This window comes from Euphorbia lathyris, chromosome 4 (assembly GCF_963576675.1).
Source record: "Euphorbia lathyris chromosome 4, ddEupLath1.1, whole genome shotgun sequence".
NCBI classification, from domain to species: Eukaryota; Viridiplantae; Streptophyta; class Magnoliopsida; order Malpighiales; family Euphorbiaceae; genus Euphorbia; species Euphorbia lathyris.
The window spans coordinates 33,976,771-33,981,938 of record NC_088913.1 but is presented as its reverse complement, the minus strand read 5'-3'; positions in this window follow the sequence as shown (position 1 = coordinate 33,981,938).

Sequence of the window (5,168 nt, the reverse complement as noted above, 5' to 3'; positions counted from 1 at the left end):
TAGTGAAGCATGTTTATAACCGAAGCATGATTTTGTAGCTTCTTGAGATCATCTTCTGTCCACTTAGTCTCAGCTTTAACAACCGTTTGGCCGTCAATAGTTTCAACAGGAACAAATGGGCCTTGGACTATAGAAAGCCATGCACTCATATTTGTTGCCTGAATGAAATTTTTCATTCTGCTCTTCCAAAAGGTATAGTTAGACCCGAAGAACAGAGGAGGCCGAGTAATGGACAGTCCCTCAGGTAAAATCTGAGTTGTCTGATTTCCTGGGAGGAAACGAGTGCTGTTCTTAGCCATTGTGGGGATCAGCTCAAGATAGTTATATCTTGCTCAGTGAGCTTTTAGGCTCTGATACCACTTGTTGGTCCCTTATAACGTGACAAGGTTAGTTCCAAGGGGGGGGGGGGGGATAGGAACTATTTAAAATTTTGTCCGTTAAGGCTGACTTCTTTTCTTAAGAAAAGATTTACACAGCGGCGCTAAGTAGTTCTAAGACACAAGCTTAGTCAACTTGTGACTAAGTCTGTTTCTTTCCTTGAGTCAGGAGATAGCACTTAGAGTCTATTCCTGAACTCAGCTTCTTAGTGCACTCAACTCAGCGTGAGTTCGTTACTTAGTCAGTTTTATAGCAAGCAATATATAAAGGAGTTTAAGGGTTAGAAATATGTTACTCAGCAGACATATCCTGGTTCGGCCTCTCCGCCTACGTCCAGTCCCCGGAACGCGTTCCGAGCTTTTTGAATTCTCTACTGAGCTCTTTAAAGGTAGAGCACGAAACCTTTTATAATAGAAGCTGAGTATACAAGAGTACCTTCCTCTATACCTCTACTCACTCCTATAACTACCGCTGAGTACTATAACCGAGTACTCAGCCTCTCCTTTCTATTCTTCTAGAAATGATAAAATGTTTGTCCTAAACAACAATTGCTAAGACACTTTAGATGATTGAAATCACTCTAGGCTTTTACACAATGATTGGAAATTGGTGTAAGATTTTGCTTTGCTTTTCTCACCGAACTTCAAGTATGAATTTGGACAGCGTTTCGACTAATTGAAGATCTGCATGGAATGAAGCAATTGAGAGGCCTTTATATAGTGACACTTGAGGCACCGATAATTTCGAATTTCGAAATAACCGTTGGAGGCAAACGGCTTCCTGTCATTGTCACTCACGACGTGCTCAGTGTCGTTGGCCAATGAGATTCTTGCATCTTCTGTCTACGGCAGTGCTCAGCAGCTTTTCGTCAGATGAACAGAATGTTTCGACATTTACGGCAAAGTCTTCCAGATAGCTTCCTGCGCCTTCTGAACTTTACCCAAAGTAGAAATACTTTGTCTAGAAGTTGGTTCTGTTCTGCCGCTGACCTGACTGCATTGTCGCTCAACTCAGCAGTTTCCTCTTGAAGCTTTTTGTTAGAAGGCTTCTCGATCCTTCTTCACGCTGAGTCGTCGTTTTACTTGATATGACTGCGTTTTAGCTTCTTGGGCCGTGAGGTCTTGATCTGTTGACTTGGGCTTGACTTCCACTTATAGGCCTTTAGACTTTTTATCTTAATGTCTTATAAAACAATAAACTCAACATTGAACAAACACATTAGTTGTGAATAAATCAAAGCATTTAAATTTAATGTGTTAGAATATTTTTTTATCAATTACTTAAATAATTTTGTCAAATCAAAATCATGTGGAAAGATGTTTCAACACTCACCTCGACAGGCACTCGCTGCTCGGTGAGCAAAGGCATTCCTGCTCGGCAAGCAGCGACTCGAGATACATTTGGGCCAGAACTCATGGGCCGGAATCCCGACCTGAATCAGCTTGTAACGCTCCAAGTCGACCAGAATACCTAAACTGACTGAGAAACGTACTGGAGGACTATAAATAGGGGCGAAAAACTATATTGAAGGATGATTCATTATTCAAGATGTAGTCGATTCAGTAGCTCAGTTTTAGATTAGGTTTTAGTATTGTTTTTCCAGCTTCTTAGATTAGGTTTAATTATGTAATTTCGTTTGTCATAATTGACGGGAGAAGATCTTCATCTTCTAATTTATAATCGGAATCGGCAGAATGGGTTTTGGATTTCTATCTCTTCGCCTATTTATCTTTTTCTTTTATAAATTATCGTAGATGTTTTCCATTAATCTCACATGCCTATTGCTTGGATTGGTTTGTCTATGAACCGATCCTCATCCAATTCGGGATGGGGATGAAATTTATTGTATGAATATGTATGATTAGGGAACTAGGGCCTTTGATTGAACAGATTATGCATGCTTAATGCCTAGATGATGTTAGGAACATGATTTATGCTAGAATGAACATTGATAATGATCAACTAGCCTGTTTATGTATATAATTTGCTTAATGCCTATGACCCTGACATTAAATAAGATTATAGATAGACGAGAACCTGACCACGAAATTGTCTATGTTGAACCTGTGTAAATCTGACCTCGCTAGAGACCACTAGGAGTGCGGCTTTGTGGCTGGGCTACAGCTTTAGCCTTAGTTGCCAAAGAACCTAATGCTTTGCATGACTTAGGGTATATGCCTAATCAAGCCGTCACCCGAATGCATGTGAATAGGTTAGGCAAATCCCGTACAAATTTGTCTTTCTCATTAGGGTAATTACCGTCAAATCATTGGTAATACATAAATCTGAATTCCCTGAACCCGTACATATGATTCAATCAAGGAATTCCTCGACCTATATTGTGCCATCTGTTAACTCACCTTCTGCCCTGTTAATTGTTCGCTTTATTTTATTATGTATTTGCTTTTAATTCGATTAGTTAATTAGACAAAACCCAAATCATTATCCAACCCTCTGAGTAGTTAGATTAACCTAGGTAGATCTACTAATTATAACAAATAGCCTTCGCGATTCGATCCCGTGCTTAACACAATATTACTTGTTGCGATAGGATACACTTGTCCTATTAAATGCTATATCTTTTATGAACATCAATAACTAGATAAGTAAATGATAACAATATAGGTAGAAGCATCAGTAGAATATACACCTAATAAGATTATAAAACGATGAATATTTATAGATAGTGGAGTTGATATATGTTTACCCAAGCAAGATGTATTAGTTTCCCATAAATGGAAAAGATCTAAAGGTCATAAATTAAGAGTCACATGATTTTGTGAACAAGTTAAATAATTAGATATCATAGCCGAAAATATGAGATTAATACTTAATAAGACTATTTACCCATAATTTATCAATAAAATAACATGAAACAACACATATTATTAGGAAATAATTTCTTAGATTTCTTTAAAACACAGATTATAAAACAAGAAACAATTAGTCTTTTAACTCCTTCTAATAAATGGATTATATTTAAGAGAGTAATACTTTTATTCCAAGCTTACATCAGAATGATGGCTCCGCTAACCTAACCCCTCAACCTAATCACGCTGGCGGCGCCTTCTCCACGACAGCGATGACGACCACCTCTCCATCGACTGATTGCCATTACGCCATCGCTCGCTTTTTTTCATGCCTCTCCTTTACCTTGAACAATATAATCGCTACACCAGTCCACACCCCCGTGATGCCGAACCCCTCCATCGCTCATCTTTTTACCCGAGAGGCTTTCACCATGGCCTCGGGAGATCAGCCCAGCACCCCGTGGCCCATGGAAATCCCTCTGAATCAGTCGTTTGTAGCGACTCTCTCTTGAAATATTGATCCCGTAATCGCACACGATCCGGAGTCACCTATCATAACTGATGAATGGGGGTTTTCAAGAAATTAAAATCCAGCAATCAATTTATAAGGAACGTCTATTGGTGTGTCAGAATTCAATCATCGGGCGCATCACTCTGTTGAAAGGCGAATCCCCATGGAAGCACTCGGAGCTAAAGCTCAAACTGAACTCAATCTGGGGCAGAAAGATGGATTGGAAACTTATTTCCCTTGGAAGAGGCTTCTACCATATCATTATGCCCTATGCAGAGGCACTCCAAGCAGTCTGGAGTCAATGTGTCATTCCTCTGAAACTAGGTATTATTCGTTTCTCTCCTTGGTCAACTGGTTTTAATCCTGATTCTTATAGATCATCTTCGGCTTAAGTCTGGGTCTGATTTTACAATCTTCCTTGGGAATATTGGGATAAAAGAATCTTGGCTAGCATTGTTCGTGCAGTGGGGATACCACTTTACTTTGACAACAATATTATGGCTGGGGAACTGGGACACTACGCAAGGGTCCATATTGATGTGGATTTGGCACATGACCTTCAATTCAAATTGTGTGTGGATACAAAGACAAGAAAGCAGTGGGTAAACATGGAATATGAAAGGCTCTCGAGCATCTGCTCTTTTTGCAAGGTGATAGGGAAATCGACAGGTAGCTGCCGCCAAAACCCGGGTAGGGAAAGCACAGTAAAAAAGATAGCCCAAAATAGTGAGAAGAAACAACAGGGTAGAGTTGTGGACTCTGGGAAGCAAATAGCTGAGAACATTGTGGTAAACAGGACAAAGAAAGAGGATGAACAACCAGTGAAGCCTCAAAACAAACGATGGGCGGATTTCAGTGACACAAGTAGCATTATGGGCTCTAATGCACAATGGGAAGAACCAAATAATGAGACGACAGCTCAGACTTTAGGTATCCATCAGCCCCCTGATATTCTACAAGTTAATAAGGCTCTACATGACTGGCAGTGGTCGATCGCCCTTCAAATTAGCCTCCCTGCAACGGAACATAAAGAAGCAGGCCCTTTGGATATGGTGGTTCACAGCGGCTACATAAACAGTGAGTCTCAGGAGCAAGCCTTGCCATCGGTAGAAAAGCAGATATAAGTCAAAAGGAAAAAGCCCAGGCAATTGCCTTCCTTTTCGTCAATAGCTAGAGCCAAAAGGCTCATCCGACCACCCAAACGATATCAATGAAAGTACTTTTCTGGAACTGTAGGGGGCTGCAGAACCCTCGCACCCAAAGAGCTTTAAAACTTCTTTGTCACACGTATAGACCGGATATTCTCTGTCTCGCTGAACCTATGATCCTCTTTGACTGTTGGGGTTTAGTGTCCTATAGTCAATTGTTCTAGGATATAAACCAGCTATAAATGAATTGTTCTTTCATATCATTTGTTTTAATAAGATATGGTTTTCAACTATATAAGGGCAATTACTTTTAAGAACTAA